This window comes from Lithobates pipiens, unplaced genomic scaffold (assembly GCF_037356315.1).
Source record: "Lithobates pipiens isolate NorthernLeopardFrog02 unplaced genomic scaffold, aLitPip1_a1.2 Scaffold_28, whole genome shotgun sequence".
Taxonomy (NCBI): Eukaryota; Metazoa; Chordata; class Amphibia; order Anura; family Ranidae; genus Lithobates; species Lithobates pipiens.
This window is the reverse complement of record NW_027507789.1, coordinates 129672755-129697569: the sequence shown is the minus strand read 5'-3', so window position 1 is coordinate 129697569 and position 24815 is coordinate 129672755. Positions and strand designations below refer to the sequence as shown.

General features: G+C 39.8%; 23 non-coding genes across 23 annotated transcripts; all 23 read left to right on the top strand.

Annotated features, from left to right (window-relative positions):
- The first annotated feature begins 1183 nt into the window (after window positions 1–1183).
- On the top strand, window positions 1184–1265 carry TRNAL-AAG (transfer RNA leucine (anticodon AAG)). Its single transcript has one exon. It is a non-coding gene; the product is annotated as a tRNA-Leu (tRNA).
- Window positions 1266–2147: 882 nt separating this feature from the next.
- On the top strand, window positions 2148–2229 carry TRNAL-UAG (transfer RNA leucine (anticodon UAG)). Its single transcript has one exon. It is a non-coding gene; the product is annotated as a tRNA-Leu (tRNA).
- Window positions 2230–2803: 574 nt separating this feature from the next.
- TRNAL-AAG (transfer RNA leucine (anticodon AAG)) lies at window positions 2804–2885 on the top strand. Its single transcript has one exon. It is a non-coding gene; the product is annotated as a tRNA-Leu (tRNA).
- Window positions 2886–3756: 871 nt separating this feature from the next.
- On the top strand, window positions 3757–3838 carry TRNAL-UAG (transfer RNA leucine (anticodon UAG)). The gene has a single exon. It is a non-coding gene; the product is annotated as a tRNA-Leu (tRNA).
- Window positions 3839–4412: 574 nt separating this feature from the next.
- TRNAL-AAG (transfer RNA leucine (anticodon AAG)) lies at window positions 4413–4494 on the top strand. The gene has a single exon. It is a non-coding gene; the product is annotated as a tRNA-Leu (tRNA).
- Window positions 4495–5376: 882 nt separating this feature from the next.
- TRNAL-UAG (transfer RNA leucine (anticodon UAG)) lies at window positions 5377–5458 on the top strand. Its single transcript has one exon. It is a non-coding gene; the product is annotated as a tRNA-Leu (tRNA).
- Window positions 5459–7272: 1814 nt separating this feature from the next.
- On the top strand, window positions 7273–7354 carry TRNAL-AAG (transfer RNA leucine (anticodon AAG)). Its single transcript has one exon. It is a non-coding gene; the product is annotated as a tRNA-Leu (tRNA).
- An 871-nt stretch (window positions 7355–8225) lies between these two features.
- Window positions 8226–8307, top strand: TRNAL-UAG (transfer RNA leucine (anticodon UAG)). The gene has a single exon. It is a non-coding gene; the product is annotated as a tRNA-Leu (tRNA).
- A 1298-nt stretch (window positions 8308–9605) lies between these two features.
- TRNAL-AAG (transfer RNA leucine (anticodon AAG)) lies at window positions 9606–9687 on the top strand. The gene has a single exon. It is a non-coding gene; the product is annotated as a tRNA-Leu (tRNA).
- Window positions 9688–10569: 882 nt separating this feature from the next.
- TRNAL-UAG (transfer RNA leucine (anticodon UAG)) lies at window positions 10570–10651 on the top strand. The gene has a single exon. It is a non-coding gene; the product is annotated as a tRNA-Leu (tRNA).
- Window positions 10652–11225: 574 nt separating this feature from the next.
- TRNAL-AAG (transfer RNA leucine (anticodon AAG)) lies at window positions 11226–11307 on the top strand. Its single transcript has one exon. It is a non-coding gene; the product is annotated as a tRNA-Leu (tRNA).
- An 871-nt stretch (window positions 11308–12178) lies between these two features.
- Window positions 12179–12260, top strand: TRNAL-UAG (transfer RNA leucine (anticodon UAG)). The gene has a single exon. It is a non-coding gene; the product is annotated as a tRNA-Leu (tRNA).
- A 574-nt stretch (window positions 12261–12834) lies between these two features.
- TRNAL-AAG (transfer RNA leucine (anticodon AAG)) lies at window positions 12835–12916 on the top strand. The gene has a single exon. It is a non-coding gene; the product is annotated as a tRNA-Leu (tRNA).
- Window positions 12917–13798: 882 nt separating this feature from the next.
- Window positions 13799–13880, top strand: TRNAL-UAG (transfer RNA leucine (anticodon UAG)). The gene has a single exon. It is a non-coding gene; the product is annotated as a tRNA-Leu (tRNA).
- Window positions 13881–14453: 573 nt separating this feature from the next.
- TRNAL-AAG (transfer RNA leucine (anticodon AAG)) lies at window positions 14454–14535 on the top strand. Its single transcript has one exon. It is a non-coding gene; the product is annotated as a tRNA-Leu (tRNA).
- Window positions 14536–15417: 882 nt separating this feature from the next.
- Window positions 15418–15499, top strand: TRNAL-UAG (transfer RNA leucine (anticodon UAG)). Its single transcript has one exon. It is a non-coding gene; the product is annotated as a tRNA-Leu (tRNA).
- A 574-nt stretch (window positions 15500–16073) lies between these two features.
- On the top strand, window positions 16074–16155 carry TRNAL-AAG (transfer RNA leucine (anticodon AAG)). The gene has a single exon. It is a non-coding gene; the product is annotated as a tRNA-Leu (tRNA).
- Window positions 16156–17037: 882 nt separating this feature from the next.
- On the top strand, window positions 17038–17119 carry TRNAL-UAG (transfer RNA leucine (anticodon UAG)). The gene has a single exon. It is a non-coding gene; the product is annotated as a tRNA-Leu (tRNA).
- Window positions 17120–17693: 574 nt separating this feature from the next.
- TRNAL-AAG (transfer RNA leucine (anticodon AAG)) lies at window positions 17694–17775 on the top strand. The gene has a single exon. It is a non-coding gene; the product is annotated as a tRNA-Leu (tRNA).
- An 882-nt stretch (window positions 17776–18657) lies between these two features.
- TRNAL-UAG (transfer RNA leucine (anticodon UAG)) lies at window positions 18658–18739 on the top strand. The gene has a single exon. It is a non-coding gene; the product is annotated as a tRNA-Leu (tRNA).
- Window positions 18740–20268: 1529 nt separating this feature from the next.
- TRNAL-UAG (transfer RNA leucine (anticodon UAG)) lies at window positions 20269–20350 on the top strand. The gene has a single exon. It is a non-coding gene; the product is annotated as a tRNA-Leu (tRNA).
- Window positions 20351–21886: 1536 nt separating this feature from the next.
- Window positions 21887–21968, top strand: TRNAL-UAG (transfer RNA leucine (anticodon UAG)). Its single transcript has one exon. It is a non-coding gene; the product is annotated as a tRNA-Leu (tRNA).
- Window positions 21969–22542: 574 nt separating this feature from the next.
- On the top strand, window positions 22543–22624 carry TRNAL-AAG (transfer RNA leucine (anticodon AAG)). Its single transcript has one exon. It is a non-coding gene; the product is annotated as a tRNA-Leu (tRNA).
- The last annotated feature ends 2191 nt before the right edge of the window (window positions 22625–24815 follow it).

Genomic DNA, 24815 nt, shown 5'->3' with positions numbered 1-24815 from the left:
TCACACTCATGTTGCACACCATTTAGACACAATTTTACACACATGTCACATGCATGTTACACATATTACACACATATAACATACATGTCATACACATCACATACATGCTACACACATATGCCATGCATGTCACACACATGTTACATTAATATGACACACATATGACATGCATGTTGCACATATCTTACATACATGTTACACACATATGGCATGCATATGACATGCATGGTACACACATGTTACATACATGTTACACATATGACACACAATACACATATGGCATACATATCACACATATTTCATACGTGTTACACACATATTACACAGATTATACATAAATATGACATACATGTTGAATACATGTTACATACATGTCATACACTTATGAAATACATGTTACACACGTTACATACATATGACACACATGACATACATGTTACGTACATGTCACATACAAACAATGAATGCAGAGCATGGAATGTAGACTGTCATGCCTCTTTTTAGTCCTTAGCAAGAGCAATTTCACAGGTAGCATGGCCGAGCGGTCTGAGGCGCTGGATTTAGGCTCCAGTCTCTTTGGAGGCGTAGGTTCAAATCCCACTGCTGCCAAGCTCTTTTAACAAATGCCTATCCTTGATTGCTCAAGCGTCTCTGAAGTTTCTGCTGCACTTTGCTGTCATTCCTTGCTCAACACACTGGAATCTCAGAACAGCAGCATTAGGAAATTGCATGCTTTGGTTGAGAAGTCTTCCAAAAGGGCACACTTCTGATGAGATGACTAGTGAAATCTTGTCAACGTTACAAAACAAGTCCAACTGAACGTGATTACCTCTCCTGTAAGCTAGATTCCACATTAACACTTTAAGTGTGGACACCAAAAAACAAGCAGTACTAATGAAAAGCTGGCACACTTTTCAGCAGAGTGCCAAGTGAACTTGCCACAGAATGCTGCACCCAAAGTCCACTCTCAAGTGTAAAGTGACCACCACCTGCTGCCTCAGAAAGAGGACTGAAACACATAAGGTGGCATCTTGGCCATCTCCGTGAAACTTCAACTACCTTTTATAATGGATAAAGTGGTGAATACTTGTAGTTTAGAGTTCTGAGGCCTCCAGCTCAAGCAATGAATGCAGAGCATGGAATGTCCCACCCCATTTTAGTCGATAACGTGTTCATTTTTATGGGTAGCATGGCCGAGCGGTCTAAGGCGCTGGATTAAGGCTCCAGTCTCTTTGGGGGCGTGGGTTCGATTCCCACTGCTGCCAAACTCCTTTTAACAAAATCCCTACCCTCTAGGGCTCAAGCTTCTCTGATCTTGCTCCTGCAATTTACTGCAGTTCCTTTCCCAACTCACTGGAATCTCAAAAAACACTTACCTCTCTGCTTTAGCAGCATTAGAAAAGCTGCAATCATTGCATGTTTTGTTTGATACATGATACATACATATAATATGCATGTTGTGCACATATTACATACATGCTACACACACTACACACATATGACATACATGTTACACACATGTGACACACGTGCTACTTACATATTACACACATAGTTCACACATATTACACAAATGTTACATACATATGATATACATGTTGCATGCATGTTACATACATGTCACACTCATGTTACACACCATTTAGACACAATTTTACACACATGTCACATGCATGTTACACATATTACACACATATAACATACATGTCATACACATCACTTACATGCTACACACATATGACATGCATGTCACACACATGTTACATTAATATGACACACATATGACATGCATGTTGCACATATCTTACATACATGTTACACACATATGGCATGCATATGACATGCATGGTACACACATGTTACATACATGTTACACATATGACACACAATACACATATGGCATACATATCACACATATTACATACGTGTTACACACATATTACACAGATTATACATACATATGACATACATGTTGAATACATGTTACATACATGTCATACACTTATGAAATACATGCTACACACGTTACATACATATGACACACATGACATACATGTTACGTACATGTCACATACAAACAATGAATGCAGAGCATGGAATGTAGACTGTCATGCCTCTTTTTAGTCCTTAGCAAGAGCACTTTCACAGGTAGCATGGCCGAGCGGTCTAAGGCGCTGGATTTAGGCTCCAGTCTCTTTGGAGGCGTGGGTTCAAATCCCACTGCTGCCAAGCTCTTTTAACAAATGCCTATCCTTGATTGCTCAAGCGTCTCTGAAGTTTCTGCTGCACTTTGCTGGCATTCCTTGCTCAACACACTGGAATCTCAGAACAGCAGCATTAGGAAATTGCATGCTTTGGTTGAGAAGTCTTCCAAAAGGGCACACTTCTGATGAGATGACTAGTGAAATCTTGTCAACGTTACAAAACAAGTCCAACTGAACGTGATTACCTCTCCTGTAAGCTAGATTCCACATTAACACTTTAAGTGTGGACACCAAAAAACAAGCAGTACTAATGAAAAGCTGGCACACTTTTCAGCAGAGTGCCAAGTGAACTTGCCACAGAATGCTGCACCCAAAGTCCACTCTCAAGTGTAAAGTGACCACCACCTGCTGCCTCAGAAAGAGGACTGAAACACATAAGGTGGCATCTTGGCCATCTCCGTGAAACTTTAACTACCTTTTATAATGGATAAAGTGGTGAATACTTGTAGTTTAGAGTTCTGAGGCCTCCAGCTCAAGCAATGAATGCAGAGCATGGAATGTCCCACCCCATTTTAGTCGATAACGTGTTCATTTTTATGGGTAGCATGGCCGAGCGGTCTAAGGCGCTGGATTAAGGCTCCAGTCTCTTTGGGGGCGTGGGTTCGAATCCCACTGCTGCCAAACTCCTTTTAACAAAATCCCTACCCTCTAGGGCTCAAGCTTCTCTGATCTTGCTCCTGCAATTTACTGCAGTTCCTTTCCCAACTCACTGGAATCTCAAAAAACACTTACCTCTCTGCTTTAGCAGCATTAGAAAAGCTGCAATCATTGCATGTTTTGTTTGATACATGATACATACATATAATATGCATGTTGTGCACATATTACATACATGCTACACACACTACACACATATGACATACATGTTACACACATGTGACACACGTGCTACTTACATATTACACACATAGTTCACACATATTATACAAATGTTACATACATATGATATACATGTTGCATGCATGTTACATACATGTCACACTCATGTTGCACACCATTTAGACACCATTTTACACACATGTCACATGCATGTTACACATATTACACACATATAACATACATGTCATACACATCACATACATGCTACACACATATGCCATGCATGTCACACACATGTTACATTAATATGACACACATATGACATGCATGTTGCACATATCTTACATACATGTTACACACATATGGCATGCATATGACATGCATGGTACACACATGTTACATACATATTACACATATGACACACAATACACATATGGCATACATATCACACATATTACATACGTGTTACACACATATTACACAGATTATACATACATATGACATACATGTTACATACATGTCATACACTTATGAAATACATGTTACACACGTTACATACATATGACACACATGACATACATGTTACGTACATGTCACATACAAACAATGAATGCAGAGCATGGAATGTAGACTGTCATGCCTCTTTTTAGTCCTTAGCAAGAGCACTTTCACAGGTAGCATGGCCGAGCAGTCTAAGGCGCTGGATTTAGGCTCCAGTCTCTTTGGAGGCGTGGGTTCAAATCCCACTGCTGCCAAGCTCTTTTAACAAATGCCTATCCTTGATTGCTCAAGCGTCTCTGAAGTTTCTGCTGCACTTTGCTGGCATTCCTTGCTCAACACACTGGAATCTCAGAACAGCAGCATTAGGAAATTGCATGCTTTGGTTGAGAAGTCTTCCAAAAGGGCACACTTCTGATGAGATGACTAGTGAAATCTTGTCAACGTTACAAAACAAGTCCAACTGAACGTGATTACCTCTCCTGTAAGCTAGATTCCACATTAACACTTTAAGTGTGGACACCAAAAAACAAGCAGTACTAATGAAAAGCTGGCACACTTTTCAGCAGAGTGCCAAGTGAACTTGCCACAGAATGCTGCACCCAAAGTCCACTCTCAAGTGTAAAGTGACCACCACCTGCTGCCTCAGAAAGAGGACTGAAACACATAAGGTGGCATCTTGGCCATCTCCGTGAAACTTCAACTACCTTTTATAATGAATAAAGTGGTGAATACTTGTAGTTTAGAGTTCTGAGGCCTCCAGCTCAAGCAATGAATGCAGAGCATGGAATGTCCCACCCCATTTTAGTCGATAATGTGTTCATTTTTATGGGTAGCATGGCCGAGCGGTCTAAGGCGCTGGATTAAGGCTCCAGTCTCTTTGGGGGCGTGGGTTCGAATCTCACTGCTGCCAAACTCCTTTTAACAAAATCCCTACCCTCTAGGGCTCAAGCTTCTCTGATCTTGCTCCTGCAATTTACTGCAGTTCCTTTCCCAACTCACTGGAATCTCAAAAAACACTTACCTCTCTGCTTTAGCAGCATTAGAAAAGCTGCAATCATTGCATGTTTTGTTTGATACATGATACATACATATAATATGCATGTTGTGCACATATTACATACATGCTACACACACTACACACATATGACATACATGTTACACACATGTGACACACGTGCTACTTACATATTACACACATAGTTCACACATATTACACAAATGTTACATACATATGATATACATGTTGCATGCATGTTACATACATGTCACACTCATGTTGCACACCATTTAGACACCATTTTACACACATGTCACATGCATGTTACACATATTACACACATATAACATACATGTCATACACATCACATACATGCTACACACATATGCCATGCATGTCACACACATGTTACATTAATATGACACACATATGACATGCATGTTGCACATATCTTACATACATGTTACACACATATGGCATGCATATGACATGCATGGTACACACATGTTACATACATGTTACACATATGACACACAATACACATATGGCATACACATCACACATATTACATACGTGTTACACACATATTACACAGATTATACATACATATGACATACATGTTGAATGCATGTTACATACATGTCATACACTTATGAAATACATGTTACACACGTTACATACATATGACACACATGACATACATGTTACGTACATGTCACATACAAACAATGAATGCAGAGCATGGAATGTAGACTGTCATGCCTCTTTTTAGTCCTTAGCAAGAGCACTTTCACAGGTAGCATGGCCGAGCGGTCTAAGGCGCTGGATTTAGGCTCCCGTCTCTTTGGAGGCGTGGGTTCAAATCCCACTGCTGCCAAGCTCTTTTAACAAATGCCTATCCTTGATTGCTCAAGCGACTCTGAAGTTTCTGCTGCACTTTGCTGGCATTCCTTGCTCAACACACTGGAATCTCAGAACAGCAGCATTAGGAAATTGCATGCTTTGGTTGAGAAGTCTTCAAAAAGGGCACACTTCTGATGAGATGACTAGTGAAATCTTGTCAACGTTACAAAACAAGTCCAACTGAACGTGATTACCTCTCCTGTAAGCTAGATTCCACATTAACACTTTAAGTGTGGACACCAAAAAACAAGCAGTACTAATGAAAAGCTGGCACACTTTTCAGCAGAGTGCCAAGTGAACTTGCCACAGAATGCTGCACCCAAAGTCCACTCTCAAGTGTAAAGTGACCACCACCTGCTGCCTCAGAAAGAGGACTGAAACACATAAGGTGGCATCTTGGCATGTTTTGTTTGATACATGATACATACATATAATATGCATGTTGTGCACATATTACATACATGCTACACACACTACACACATATGACATACATGTTACACACATGTGACACACGTGCTACTTACATATTACACACATAGTTCAAACATATTACACAAATGTTACATACATATGATATAGATGTTGCATGCATGTTACATACATGTCACACTCATGTTGCACACCATTTAGACACAATTTTACACACATGTCACATGCATGTTACACATATTACACACATATAACATACATGTCATACACATCACATACATGCTACACACATATGCCATGCATGTCACACACATGTTACATTAATATGACACACATATGACATGCATGTTGCACATATCTTACATACATGTTACACACATATGGCATGCATATGACATGCATGGTACACACATGTTACATACATGTTACACATATGACACACAATACACATATGGCATACATATCACACATATTTCATACGTGTTACACACATATTACACAGATTATACATAAATATGACATACATGTTGAATACATGTTACATACATGTCATACACTTATGAAATACATGTTACACACGTTACATACATATGACACACATGACATACATGTTACGTACATGTCACATACAAACAATGAATGCAGAGCATGGAATGTAGACTGTCATGCCTCTTTTTAGTCCTTAGCAAGAGCAATTTCACAGGTAGCATGGCCGAGCGGTCTGAGGCGCTGGATTTAGGCTCCAGTCTCTTTGGAGGCGTAGGTTCAAATCCCACTGCTGCCAAGCTCTTTTAACAAATGCCTATCCTTGATTGCTCAAGCGTCTCTGAAGTTTCTGCTGCACTTTGCTGTCATTCCTTGCTCAACACACTGGAATCTCAGAACAGCAGCATTAGGAAATTGCATGCTTTGGTTGAGAAGTCTTCCAAAAGGGCACACTTCTGATGAGATGACTAGTGAAATCTTGTCAACGTTACAAAACAAGTCCAACTGAACGTGATTACCTCTCCTGTAAGCTAGATTCCACATTAACACTTTAAGTGTGGACACCAAAAAACAAGCAGTACTAATGAAAAGCTGGCACACTTTTCAGCAGAGTGCCAAGTGAACTTGCCACAGAATGCTGCACCCAAAGTCCACTCTCAAGTGTAAAGTGACCACCACCTGCTGCCTCAGAAAGAGGACTGAAACACATAAGGTGGCATCTTGGCCATCTCCGTGAAACTTCAACTACCTTTTATAATGGATAAAGTGGTGAATACTTGTAGTTTAGAGTTCTGAGGCCTCCAGCTCAAGCAATGAATGCAGAGCATGGAATGTCCCACCCCATTTTAGTCGATAACGTGTTCATTTTTATGGGTAGCATGGCCGAGCGGTCTAAGGCGCTGGATTAAGGCTCCAGTCTCTTTGGGGGCGTGGGTTCGATTCCCACTGCTGCCAAACTCCTTTTAACAAAATCCCTACCCTCTAGGGCTCAAGCTTCTCTGATCTTGCTCCTGCAATTTACTGCAGTTCCTTTCCCAACTCACTGGAATCTCAAAAAACACTTACCTCTCTGCTTTAGCAGCATTAGAAAAGCTGCAATCATTGCATGTTTTGTTTGATACATGATACATACATATAATATGCATGTTGTGCACATATTACATACATGCTACACACACTACACACATATGACATACATGTTACACACATGTGACACACGTGCTACTTACATATTACACACATAGTTCACACATATTACACAAATGTTACATACATATGATATACATGTTGCATGCATGTTACATACATGTCACACTCATGTTACACACCATTTAGACACAATTTTACACACATGTCACATGCATGTTACACATATTACACACATATAACATACATGTCATACACATCACATACATGCTACACACATATGCCATGCATGTCACACACATGTTACATTAATATGACACACATATGACATGCATGTTGCACATATCTTACATACATGTTACACACATATGGCATGCATATGACATGCATGGTACACACATGTTACATACATATTACACATATGACACACAATACACATATGGCATACATATCACACATATTACATACGTGTTACACACATATTACACAGATTATACATACATATGACATACATGTTACATACATGTCATACACTTATGAAATACATGTTACACACGTTACATACATATGACACACATGACATACATGTTACGTACATGTCACATACAAACAATGAATGCAGAGCATGGAATGTAGACTGTCATGCCTCTTTTTAGTCCTTAGCAAGAGCACTTTCACAGGTAGCATGGCCGAGCGGTCTAAGGCGCTGGATTTAGGCTCCCGTCTCTTTGGAGGCGTGGGTTCAAATCCCACTGCTGCCAAGCTCTTTTAACAAATGCCTATCCTTGATTGCTCAAGCGACTCTGAAGTTTCTGCTGCACTTTGCTGGCATTCCTTGCTCAACACACTGGAATCTCAGAACAGCAGCATTAGGAAATTGCATGCTTTGGTTGAGAAGTCTTCAAAAAGGGCACACTTCTGATGAGATGACTAGTGAAATCTTGTCAACGTTACAAAACAAGTCCAACTGAACGTGATTACCTCTCCTGTAAGCTAGATTCCACATTAACACTTTAAGTGTGGACACCAAAAAACAAGCAGTACTAATGAAAAGCTGGCACACTTTTCAGCAGAGTGCCAAGTGAACTTGCCACAGAATGCTGCACCCAAAGTCCACTCTCAAGTGTAAAGTGACCACCACCTGCTGCCTCAGAAAGAGGACTGAAACACATAAGGTGGCATCTTGGCATGTTTTGTTTGATACATGATACATACATATAATATGCATGTTGTGCACATATTACATACATGCTACACACACTACACACATATGACATACATGTTACACACATGTGACACACGTGCTACTTACATATTACACACATAGTTCAAACATATTACACAAATGTTACATACATATGATATAGATGTTGCATGCATGTTACATACATGTCACACTCATGTTGCACACCATTTAGACACAATTTTACACACATGTCACATGCATGTTACACATATTACACACATATAACATACATGTCATACACATCACATACATGCTACACACATATGCCATGCATGTCACACACATGTTACATTAATATGACACACATATGACATGCATGTTGCACATATCTTAATATCTTAAATATCTTAGGAAATTGCATGCTTTGGTTGAGAAGTCTTCCAAAAGGGCACACTTCTGATGAGATGACTAGTGAAATCTTGTCAACGTTACAAAACAAGTCCAACTGAACGTGATTACCTCTCCTGTAAGCTAGATTCCACATTAACACTTTAAGTGTGGACACCAAAAAACAAGCAGTACTAATGAAAAGCTGGCACACTTTTCAGCAGAGTGCCAAGTGAACTTGCCACAGAATGCTGCACCCAAAGTCCACTCTCAAGTGTAAAGTGACCACCACCTGCTGCCTCAGAAAGAGGACTGAAACACATAAGGTGGCATCTTGGCCATCTCCGTGAAACTTCAACTACCTTTTATAATGGATAAAGTGGTGAATACTTGTAGTTTAGAGTTCTGAGGCCTCCAGCTCAAGCAATGAATGCAGAGCATGGAATGTCCCACCCCATTTTAGTCGATAACGTGTTCATTTTTATGGGTAGCATGGCCGAGCGGTCTAAGGCGCTGGATTAAGGCTCCAGTCTCTTTGGGGGCGTGGGTTCGATTCCCACTGCTGCCAAACTCCTTTTAACAAAATCCCTACCCTCTAGGGCTCAAGCTTCTCTGATCTTGCTCCTGCAATTTACTGCAGTTCCTTTCCCAACTCACTGGAATCTCAAAAAACACTTACCTCTCTGCTTTAGCAGCATTAGAAAAGCTGCAATCATTGCATGTTTTGTTTGATACATGATACATACATATAATATGCATGTTGTGCACATATTACATACATGCTACACACACTACACACATATGACATACATGTTACACACATGTGACACACGTGCTACTTACATATTACACACATAGTTCACACATATTACACAAATGTTACATACATATGATATACATGTTGCATGCATGTTACATACATGTCACACTCATGTTACACACCATTTAGACACAATTTTACACACATGTCACATGCATGTTACACATATTACACACATATAACATACATGTCATACACATCACTTACATGCTACACACATATGACATGCATGTCACACACATGTTACATTAATATGACACACATATGACATGCATGTTGCACATATCTTACATACATGTTACACACATATGGCATGCATATGACATGCATGGTACACACATGTTACATACATGTTACACATATGACACACAATACACATATGGCATACATATCACACATATTACATACGTGTTACACACATATTACACAGATTATACATACATATGACATACATGTTGAATACATGTTACATACATGTCATACACTTATGAAATACATGCTACACACGTTACATACATATGACACACATGACATACATGTTACGTACATGTCACATACAAACAATGAATGCAGAGCATGGAATGTAGACTGTCATGCCTCTTTTTAGTCCTTAGCAAGAGCACTTTCACAGGTAGCATGGCCGAGCGGTCTAAGGCGCTGGATTTAGGCTCCAGTCTCTTTGGAGGCGTGGGTTCAAATCCCACTGCTGCCAAGCTCTTTTAACAAATGCCTATCCTTGATTGCTCAAGCGTCTCTGAAGTTTCTGCTGCACTTTGCTGGCATTCCTTGCTCAACACACTGGAATCTCAGAACAGCAGCATTAGGAAATTGCATGCTTTGGTTGAGAAGTCTTCCAAAAGGGCACACTTCTGATGAGATGACTAGTGAAATCTTGTCAACGTTACAAAACAAGTCCAACTGAACGTGATTACCTCTCCTGTAAGCTAGATTCCACATTAACACTTTAAGTGTGGACACCAAAAAACAAGCAGTACTAATGAAAAGCTGGCACACTTTTCAGCAGAGTGCCAAGTGAACTTGCCACAGAATGCTGCACCCAAAGTCCACTCTCAAGTGTAAAGTGACCACCACCTGCTGCCTCAGAAAGAGGACTGAAACACATAAGGTGGCATCTTGGCCATCTCCGTGAAACTTTAACTACCTTTTATAATGGATAAAGTGGTGAATACTTGTAGTTTAGAGTTCTGAGGCCTCCAGCTCAAGCAATGAATGCAGAGCATGGAATGTCCCACCCCATTTTAGTCGATAACGTGTTCATTTTTATGGGTAGCATGGCCGAGCGGTCTAAGGCGCTGGATTAAGGCTCCAGTCTCTTTGGGGGCGTGGGTTCGAATCCCACTGCTGCCAAACTCCTTTTAACAAAATCCCTACCCTCTAGGGCTCAAGCTTCTCTGATCTTGCTCCTGCAATTTACTGCAGTTCCTTTCCCAACTCACTGGAATCTCAAAAAACACTTACCTCTCTGCTTTAGCAGCATTAGAAAAGCTGCAATCATTGCATGTTTTGTTTGATACATGATACATACATATAATATGCATGTTGTGCACATATTACATACATGCTACACACACTACACACATATGACATACATGTTACACACATGTGACACACGTGCTACTTACATATTACACACATAGTTCACACATATTATACAAATGTTACATACATATGATATACATGTTGCATGCATGTTACATACATGTCACACTCATGTTGCACACCATTTAGACACCATTTTACACACATGTCACATGCATGTTACACATATTACACACATATAACATACATGTCATACACATCACATACATGCTACACACATATGCCATGCATGTCACACACATGTTACATTAATATGACACACATATGACATGCATGTTGCACATATCTTACATACATGTTACACACATATGGCATGCATATGACATGCATGGTACACACATGTTACATACATATTACACATATGACACACAATACACATATGGCATACATATCACACATATTACATACGTGTTACACACATATTACACAGATTATACATACATATGACATACATGTTACATACATGTCATACACTTATGAAATACATGTTACACACGTTACATACATATGACACACATGACATACATGTTACGTACATGTCACATACAAACAATGAATGCAGAGCATGGAATGTAGACTGTCATGCCTCTTTTTAGTCCTTAGCAAGAGCACTTTCACAGGTAGCATGGCCGAGCAGTCTAAGGCGCTGGATTTAGGCTCCAGTCTCTTTGGAGGCGTGGGTTCAAATCCCACTGCTGCCAAGCTCTTTTAACAAATGCCTATCCTTGATTGCTCAAGCGTCTCTGAAGTTTCTGCTGCACTTTGCTGGCATTCCTTGCTCAACACACTGGAATCTCAGAACAGCAGCATTAGGAAATTGCATGCTTTGGTTGAGAAGTCTTCCAAAAGGGCACACTTCTGATGAGATGACTAGTGAAATCTTGTCAACGTTACAAAACAAGTCCAACTGAACGTGATTACCTCTCCTGTAAGCTAGATTCCACATTAACACTTTAAGTGTGGACACCAAAAAACAAGCAGTACTAATGAAAAGCTGGCACACTTTTCAGCAGAGTGCCAAGTGAACTTGCCACAGAATGCTGCACCCAAAGTCCACTCTCAAGTGTAAAGTGACCACCACCTGCTGCCTCAGAAAGAGGACTGAAACACATAAGGTGGCATCTTGGCCATCTCCGTGAAACTTCAACTACCTTTTATAATGAATAAAGTGGTGAATACTTGTAGTTTAGAGTTCTGAGGCCTCCAGCTCAAGCAATGAATGCAGAGCATGGAATGTCCCACCCCATTTTAGTCGATAATGTGTTCATTTTTATGGGTAGCATGGCCGAGCGGTCTAAGGCGCTGGATTAAGGCTCCAGTCTCTTTGGGGGCGTGGGTTCGAATCCCACTGCTGCCAAACTCCTTTTAACAAAATCCCTACCCTCTAGGGCTCAAGCTTCTCTGATCTTGCTCCTGCAATTTACTGCAGTTCCTTTCCCAACTCACTGGAATCTCAAAAAACACTTACCTCTCTGCTTTAGCAGCATTAGAAAAGCTGCAATCATTGCATGTTTTGTTTGATACATGATACATACATATAATATGCATGTTGTGCACATATTACATACATGCTACACACACTACACACATATGACATACATGTTACACACATGTGACACACGTGCTACTTACATATTACACACATAGTTCACACATATTACACAAATGTTACATACATATGATATACATGTTGCATGCATGTTACATACATGTCACACTCATGTTGCACACCATTTAGACACCATTTTACACACATGTCACATGCATGTTACACATATTACACACATATAACATACATGTCATACACATCACATACATGCTACACACATATGCCATGCATGTCACACACATGTTACATTAATATGACACACATATGACATGCATGTTGCACATATCTTACATACATGTTACACACATATGGCATGCATATGACATGCATGGTACACACATGTTACATACATGTTACACATATGACACACAATACACATATGGCATACACATCACACATATTACATACGTGTTACACACATATTACACAGATTATACATACATATGACATACATGTTGAATGCATGTTACATACATGTCATACACTTATGAAATACATGTTACACACGTTACATACATATGACACACATGACATACATGTTACGTACATGTCACATACAAACAATGAATGCAGAGCATGGAATGTAGACTGTCATGCCTCTTTTTAGTCCTTAGCAAGAGCACTTTCACAGGTAGCATGGCCGAGCGGTCTAAGGCGCTGGATTTAGGCTCCCGTCTCTTTGGAGGCGTGGGTTCAAATCCCACTGCTGCCAAGCTCTTTTAACAAATGCCTATCCTTGATTGCTCAAGCGACTCTGAAGTTTCTGCTGCACTTTGCTGGCATTCCTTGCTCAACACACTGGAATCTCAGAACAGCAGCATTAGGAAATTGCATGCTTTGGTTGAGAAGTCTTCAAAAAGGCACACTTCTGATGAGATGACTAGTGAAATCTTGTCAACGTTACAAAACAAGTCCAACTGAACGTGATTACCTCTCCTGTAAGCTAGATTCCACATTAACACTTTAAGTGTGGACACCAAAAAACAAGCAGTACTAATGAAAAGCTGGCACACTTTTCAGCAGAGTGCCAAGTGAACTTGCCACAGAATGCTGCACCCAAAGTCCACTCTCAAGTGTAAAGTGACCACCACCTGCTGCCTCAGAAAGAGGACTGAAACACATAAGGTGGCATCTTGGCCATCTCCGTGAAACTTCAACTACCTTTTATAATGGATAAAGTGGTGAATACTTGTAGTTTAGAGTTCTGAGGCCTCCAGCTCAAGCAATGAATGCAGAGCATGGAATGTCCCACCCCATTTTAGTCGATAACGTGTTCATTTTTATGGGTAGCATGGCCGAGCGGTCTAAGGCGCTGGATTAAGGCTCCAGTCTCTTTGGGGGCGTGGGTTCGATTCCCACTGCTGCCAAACTCCTTTTAACAAAATCCCTACCCTCTAGGGCTCAAGCTTCTCTGATCTTGCTCCTGCAATTTACTGCAGTTCCTTTCCCAACTCACTGGAATCTCAAAAAACACTTACCTCTCTGCTTTAGCAGCATTAGAAAAGCTGCAATCATTGCATGTTTTGTTTGATACATGATACATACATATAATATGCATGTTGTGCACATATTACATACATGCTACACACACTACACACATATGACATACATGTTACACACATGTGACACACGTGCTACTTACATATTACACACATAGTTCACACATATTACACAAATGTTACATACATATGATATACATGTTGCATGCATGTTACATACATGTCACACTCATGTTACACACCATTTAGACACAATTTTACACACATGTCACATGCATGTTACACATATTACACACATATAACATACATGTCATACACATCACTTACATGCTACACACATATGACATGCATGTCACACACATGTTACATTAATATGACACACATATGACATGCATGTTGCACATATCTTACATACATGTTACACACATATGGCATGCATATGACATGCATGGTACACACATGTTACATACATGTTACACATATGACACACAATACACATATGGCATACATATCACACATATTACATACGTGTTACACACATATTACACAGATTATACATACATATGACATACATGTTGAATACATGTTACATACATGTCATACACTTATGAAATACATGCTACACACGTTACATACATATGACACACATGACATACATGTTACGTACATGTCACATACAAACAATGAATGCAGAGCATGGAATGTAGACTGTCATGCCTCTTTTTAGTCCTTAGCAAGAGCACTTTCACAGGTAGCATGGCCGAGCGGTCTAAGGCGCTGGATTTAGGCTCCAGTCTCTTTGGAGGCGTGGGTTCAAATCCCACTGCTGCCAAGCTCTTTTAACAAATGCCTATCCTTGATTGCTCAAGCGTCTCTGAAGTTTCTGCTGCACTTTGCTGGCATTCCTTGCTCAACACACTGGAATCTCAGAACAGCAGCATTAGGAAATTGCATGCTTTGGTTGAGAAGTCTTCCAAAAGGGCACACTTCTGATGAGATGACTAGTGAAATCTTGTCAACGTTTCAAAACAAGTTCAACTGAACGTGATTACCTCTCCTGTAAGCTAGATTCCACATTAACACTTTAAGTGTGGACACCAAAAAACAAGCAGTACTAATGAAAAGCTGGCACACTTTTCAGCAGAGTGCCAAGTGAACTTGCCACAGAATGCTGCACCCAAAGTCCACTCTCAAGTGTAAAGTGACCACCACCTGCTGCCTCAGAAAGAGGACTGAAACACATAAGGTGGCATCTTGGCCATCTCCGTGAAACTTCAACTACCTTTTATAATGGATAAAGTGGTGAATACTTGTAGTTTAGAGTTCTGAGTCCTCCAGCTCAAGCAATGAATGCAGAGCATGGAATGTCCCACCCCATTTTAGTCGATAATGTGTTCATTTTTATGGGTAGCATGGCCGAGCGGTCTAAGGCGCTGGATTAAGGCTCCAGTCTCTTTGGGGGCGTGGGTTCGAATCCCACTGCTGCCAAACTCCTTTTAACAAAATCCCTACCCTCTAGGGCTCAAGCTTCTCTGATCTTGCTCCTGCAATTTACTGCAGTTCCTTTCCCAACTCACTGGAATCTCAAAAAACACTTACCTCTCTGCTTTAGCAGCATTAGAAAAGCTGCAATCATTGCATGTTTTGTTTAATACATGATACATACATATAATATGCATGTTGTGCACATATTACATACATGCTACACACACTACACACATATGACATACATGTTACACACATGTGACACACGTGCTACTTACATATTACACACATAGTTCACACATATTACACAAATGTTACATACATATGATATACATGTTGCATGCATGTTACATACATGTCACACTCATGTTGCACACCATTTAGACACAATTTTACACACATGTCACATGCATGTTACACATATTACACACATATAACATACATGTCATACACATCACATACATGCTACACACATATGCCATGCATGTCACACACATGTTACATTAATATGACACATATATGACATGCATGTTGCACATATCTTACATACATGTTACACACATATGGCATGCATATGACATGCATGGTACACACATGTTACATACATGTTACACATATGACACACAATACACATATGGCATACATATCACACATATTTCATACGTGTTACACACATATTACACAGATTATACATAAATATGACATACATGTTGAATACATGTTACATACATGTCATACACTTATGAAATACATGTTACACACGTTACATACATATGACACACATGACATACATGTTACGTACATGTCACATACAAACAATGAATGCAGAGCATGGAATGTAGACTGTCATGCCTCTTTTTAGTCCTTAGCAAGAGCACTTTCACAGGTAGCATGGCCGAGCGGTCTAAGGCGCTGGATTTAGGCTCCAGTCTCTTTGGAGGCGTGGGTTCAAATCCCACTGCTGCCAAGCTCTTTTAACAAATGCCTATCCTTGATTGCTCAAGCGTCTCTGAAGTTTCTGCTGCACTTTGCTGGCATTCCTTGCTCAACACACTGGAATCTCAGAACAGCAGCATTAGGAAATTGCATGCTTTGGTTGAGAAGTCTTCCAAAAGGGCACACTTCTGATGAGATGACTAGTGAAATCTTGTCAACGTTACAAAACAAGTCCAACTGAACGTGATTACCTCTCCTGTAAGCTAGATTCCACATTAACACTTTAAGTGTGGACACCAAAAAACAAGCAGTACTAATGAAAAGCTGGCACACTTTTCAGCAGAGTGCCAAGTGAACTTGCCACAGAATGCTGCACCCAAAGTCCACTCTCAAGTGTAAAGTGACCACCACCTGCTGCCTCAGAAAGAGGACTGAAACACATAAGGTGGCATCTTGGCCATCTCCGTGAAACTTTAACTACCTTTTATAATGGATAAAGTGGTGAATACTTGTAGTTTAGAGTTCTGAGGCCTCCAGCTCAAGCAATGAATGCAGAGCATGGAATGTCCCACCCCATTTTAGTCGATAACGTGTTCATTTTTATGGGTAGCATGGCCGAGCGGTCTAAGGCGCTGGATTAAGGCTCCAGTCTCTTTGGGGGCGTGGGTTCGAATCCCACTGCTGCCAAACTCCTTTTAACAAAATCCCTACCCTCTAGGGCTCAAGCTTCTCTGATCTTGCTCCTGCAATTTACTGCAGTTCCTTTCCCAACTCACTGGAATCTCAAAAAACACTTACCTCTCTGCTTTAGCAGCATTAGAAAAGCTGCAATCATTGCATGTTTTGTTTGATACATGATACATACATATAATATGCATGTTGTGCACACATTACATACATGCTACACACACTACACACATATGACATACATGTTACACACATGTGACACACGTGCTACTTACATATTACACACATAGTTCACACATATTATACAAATGTTACATACATATGATATACATGTTGCATGCATGTTACATACATGTCACACTCATGTTGCACACCATTTAGACACCATTTTACACACATGTCACATGCATGTTACACATATTACACACATATAACATACATGTCATACACATCACATACATGCTACACACATATGTCATGCATGTCACACACATGTTACATTAATATGACACACATATGACATGCATGTTGCACATATCTTACATACATGTTACACACATATGGCATGCATATGACATGCATGGTACACACATGTTACATACATGTTACACATATGACACACAATACGCATATGGCATACATATCACACATATTACATACGTGTTACACACATATTACACAGATTATACATACATATGACATACATGTTGAATGCATGTTACATACATGTCATACACTTATGAAATACATGTTACACACGTTACATACATATGACACACATGACATACATGTTACGTACATGTCACATACAAACAATGAATGCAGAGCATGGAATGTAGACTGTCATGCCTCTTTTTAGTCCTTAGCAAGAGCACTTTCACAGGTAGCATGGCCGAGCGGTCTAAGGCGCTGGATTTAGGCTCCAGTCTCTTTGGAGGCGTGGGTTCAAATCCCACTGCTGCCAAGCTCTTTTAACAAATGCCTATCCTTGATTGCTCAAGCGTCTCTGAAGTTTCTGCTGCACTTTGCTGGCATTCCTTGCTCAACACACTGGAATCTCAGAACAGCAGCATTAGGAAATTGCATGCTTTGGTTGAGAAGTCTTCCAAAAGGGCACACTTCTGATGAGTTGACTAGTGAAATCTTGTCAACGTTACAAAACAAGTCCAACTGAACGTGATTACCTCTCCTGTAAGCTAGATTCCACATTAACACTTTAAGTGTGGACACCAAAAAACAAGCAGTACTAATGAAAAGCTGGCACACTTTTCAGCAGAGTGCCAAGTGAACTTGCCACAGAATGCTGCACCCAAAGTCCACTCTCAAGTGTAAAGTGACCACCACCTGCTGCCTCAGAAAGAGGACTGAAACACATAAGGTGGCATCTTGGCCATCTCCGTGAAACTTTAACTACCTTTTATAATGGATAAAGTGGTGAATACTTGTAGTTTAGAGTTCTGAGGCCTCCAGCTCAAGCAATGAATGCAGAGCATGGAATGTCCCACCCCATTTTAGTCGATAACGTGTTCATTTTTATGGGTAGCATGGCCGAGCGGTCTAAGGCGCTGGATTAAGGCTCTTTGGGGGCGTCGGTTCGAATCCCACTACTGCCAAACTCCTTTTAACAAAATCCCTACCCTCTAGGGCTCAAGCTTCTCTGATCTTGCTCCTGCAATTTACTGCAGTTCCTTTCCCAACTCACTGGAATCTCAAAAAACACTTACCTCTGCTTTAGCAGCATTAGAAAAGCTGCAATCATTGCATGTTTTGTTTGATACATGATACATACATATAATATGCATGTTGTGCACATATTACATACATGCTACACACACTACACACATATGACATACATGTTACACACATGTGACACACGTGCTACTTACATATTACACACATAGTTCACACATATTACACAAATGTTACATACATATGATATACATGTTGCATGCATGTTACATACATGTCACACTCATGTTACATACCATTTAGACACAATTTTACACACATGTCACATGCATGTTACACATATTACACACATATAACATACATGTCATACACATCACATACATGCTACACACATATGACATGCATGTCACACACATGTTACATTAATATGACACACATATGACATGCATGTTGCACATATCTTACATACATGTTACACACATATGGCATGCATATGACATGCATGGTACACACATGTTACATACATGTTACACATATGACACACAATACACATATGGCATACATATCACACATATTTCATACGTGTTACACACATATTACACAGATTATACATACAAATGACATACATGTTGAATACATGTTACATACATGTCATACACTTATGAAATACATGTTACACACGTTACATACATATGACACACATGACATACATGTTACATACATGTCACATACAAACAATGAATGCAGAGCATGGAATGTAGACTGTCATGCCTCTTTTTAGTCCTTAGCAAGAGCACTTTCACAGGTAGCATGGCCGAGCGGTCTAAGGCGCTGGATTTAGGCTCCAGTCTCTTTGGAGGCGTGGGTTCAAATCCCACTGCTGCCAAGCTCTTTTAACAAATGCCTATCCTTGATTGCTCAAGCGTCTCTGAAGTTTCTGCTGCACTTTGCTGGCATTCCTTGCTCAACACACTGGAATCTCAGAACAGCAGCATTAGGAAATTGCATGCTTTGGTTGAGAAGTCTTCCAAAAGGGCACACTTCTGATGAGTTGACTAGTGAAATCTTGTCAACGTTACAAAACAAGTCCAACTGAACGTGATTACCTCTCCTGTAAGCTAGATTCCACATTAACACTTTAAGTGTGGACACCAAAAAACAAGCAGTACTAATGAAAAGCTGGCACACTTTTCAGCAGAGTGCCAAGTGAACTTGCCACAGAATGCTGCACCCAAAGTCCACTCTCAAGTGTAAAGTGACCACCACCTGCTGCCTCAGAAAGAGGACTGAAACACATAAGGTGGCATCTTGGCCATCTCCGTGAAACTTTAACTACCTTTTATAATGGATAAAGTGGTGAATACTTGTAGTTTAGAGTTCTGAGGCCTCCAGCTCAAGCAATGAATGCAGAGCATGGAATGTCCCACCCCATTTTAGTCGATAACGTGTTCATTTTTATGGGTAGCATGGCCGAGCGGTCTAAGGCGCTGGATTAAGGCTCCAGTCTCTTTGGGGGCGTCGGTTCGAATCCCACTACTGCCAAACTCCTTTTAACAAAATCCCTACCCTCTAGGGCTCAAGCTTCTCTGATCTTGCTCCTGCAATTTACTGCAGTTCCTTTCCCAACTCACTGGAATCTCAAAAAACACTTACCTCTGCTTTAGCAGCATTAGAAAAGCTGCAATCATTGCATGTTTTGTTTGATACATGATACATACATATAATATGCATGTTGTGCACATATTACATACATGCTACACACACTACACACATATGACATACATGTTACACACATGTGACACACGTGCTACTTACATATTACACACATAGTTCACACATATTACACAAATGTTACATACATATGATATACATGTTGCATGCATGTTACATACATGTCACACTCATGTTACATACCATTTAGACACAATTTTACACACATGTCACATGCATGTTACACATATTACACACATATAACATACATGTCATACACATCACATACATGCTACACACATATGACATGCATGTCACACACATGTTACATTAATATGACACACATATGACATGCATGTTGCACATATCTTACATACATGTTACACACATATGGCATGCATATGACATGCATGGTACACACATGTTACATACATGTTACACATATGACACACAATACACATATGGCATACATATCACACATATTTCATACGTGTTACACACATATTACACAGATTATACATACAAATGACATACATGTTGAATACATGTTACATACATGTCATACACTTATGAAATACATGTTACACACGTTACATACATATGACACACATGACATACATGTTACATACATGTCACATACAAACAATGAATGCAGAGCATGGAATGTAGACTGTCATGCCTCTTTTTAGTCCTTAGCAAGAGCACTTTCACAGGTAGCATGGCCGAGCGGTCTAAGGCGCTGGATTTAGGCTCCAGTCTCTTTGGAGGCGTGGGTTCAAATCCCACTGCTGCCAAGCTCTTTTAACAAATGCCTATCCTTGATTGCTCAAGCGTCTCTGAAGTTTCTGCTGCACTTTGCTGGCATTCCTTGCTCAACACACTGGAATCTCAGAACAGCAGCATTAGGAAATTGCATGCTTTGGTTGAGAAGTCTTCCAAAAGGGCACACTTCTGATGAGATGACTAGTGAAATCTTGTCAACGTTACAAAACAAGTCCAACTGAACGTGATTACCTCTCCTGTAAGCTAGATTCCACATTAACACTTTAAGTGTGGACACCAAAAAACAAGCAGTACTAATGAAAAGCTGGCACACTTTTCAGCAGAGTGCCAAGTGAACTTGCCACAGAATGCTGCACCCAAAGTCCACTCTCAAGTGTAAAGTGACCACCACCTGCTGCCTCAGAAAGAGGACTGAAACACATAAGGTGGCATCTTGGCCATCTCCGTGAAACTTTAACTACCTTTTATAATGGATAAAGTGGTGAATACTTGTAGTTTAGAGTTCTGAGGCCTCCAGCTCAAGCAATGAATGCAGAGCATGGAATGTCCCACCCCATTTTAGTCGATAACGTGTTCATTTTTATGGGTAGCATGGCCGAGTGGTCTAAGGCGCTGGGTTAAGGCTCCAGTCTCTTTGGGGGCGTGGGTTCGAATCCCACTGCTGCCAAACTCCTTTTAACAAAATCCCTACCCTCTAGGGCTCAAGCTTCTCTGATCTTGCTCCTGCAATTTACTGCAGTTCCTTTCCCAACTCACTGGAATCTCAAAAAACACTTACCTCTCTGCTTTAGCAGCATTAGAAAAGCTGCAATCATTGCATGTTTTGTTTGATACATGATACATACATATAATATGCATGTTGTGCACATATTACATACATGCTACACACACTACACACATATGACATACATGTTACACACATGTGACACACGTGCTACTTACATATTACACACATAGTTCACACATATTACACAAATGTTACATACATATGATATACATGTTGCATGCATGTTACATACATGTCACACTCATGTTGCACACCATTTAGACACAATTTTACACACATGTCACATGCATGTTACACATATTACACACATATAACATACATGTCATACACATCACATACATGCTACACACATATGCCATGCATGTCACACACATGTTACATTAATATGACACACATATGACATGCATGTTGCACATATCTTACATACATGTTACACACATATGGCATGCATATGACATGCATGGTACACACATGTTACATACATGTTACACATATGACACACAATACACATATGGCATACATATCACACATATTACATACGTGTTACACACATATTACACAGATTATACATACATATGACATACATGTTGAATGCATGTTACATACATGTCATACACTTATGAAATACATGTTACACACGTTACATACATATGACACACATGACATACATGTTACGTACATGTCACATACAAACAATGAATGCAGAGCATGGAATGTAGACTCTCTGCTTTAGCAGCATTAGAAAAGCTGCAATCATTGCATGTTTTGTTTGATACATGATACATACATATAATATGCATGTTGTTCACATATTACATACATGCTACACACACTACACACATATGACATACATGTTACACACATGTGACACACGTGCTACTTACATATTACACACATAGTTCACACATATTACACAAATGTTACATACATATGATATACATGTTGCATGCATGTTACATACATGTCACACTCATGTTACACACCATTTAGACACAATTTTACACACATATCACATGCATGTTACACATATTACACACATATAACATACATGTCATACACATCACATACATGCTACACACATATGCCATGCATGTCACACACATGTTACATTAATATGACACACATATGACATGCATGTTGCACATATCTTACATACATGTTACACACATATGGCATGCATATGACATGCATGGTACACACATGTTACATACATGTTACACATATGACACACAATACACATATGGCATACATATCACACATATTACATACGTGTTACACACATATTACACAGATTATACATACATATGACATACATGTTGAATGCATGTTACATACATGTCATACACTTATGAAATACATGTTACACACGTTACATACATATGACACACATGACATACATGTTACGTACATGTCACATACAAACAATGAATGCAGAGCATGGAATGTAGACTCTCTGCTTTAGCAGCATTAGAAAAGCTGCAATCATTGCATGTTTTGTTTGATACATGATACATACATATAATATGCATGTTGTGCACATATTACATACATGCTACACACACTACACACATATGACATACATGTTACACACATGTGACACACGTGCTACTTACATATTACACACATAGTTCACACATATTATACAAATGTTACATACATATGATATACATGTTGCATGCATGTTACATACATGTCACACTCATGTTGCACACCATTTAGACACAATTTTACACACATGTCACATGCATGTTACACATATTACACACATATAACATACATGTCATACACATCACATACATGCTACACACATATGCCATGCATGTCACACACATGTTACATTAATATGACACACATATGACATGCATGTTGCACATATCTTACATACATGTTACACACATATGGCATGCATATGACATGCATGGTACACACATGTTACATACATGTTACACATATGACACACAATACACATATGGCATACATATCACACATATTACATACGTGTTACACACATATTACACAGATTATACATACATATGACATACATGTCATACACTCATGAAATACATGTTAC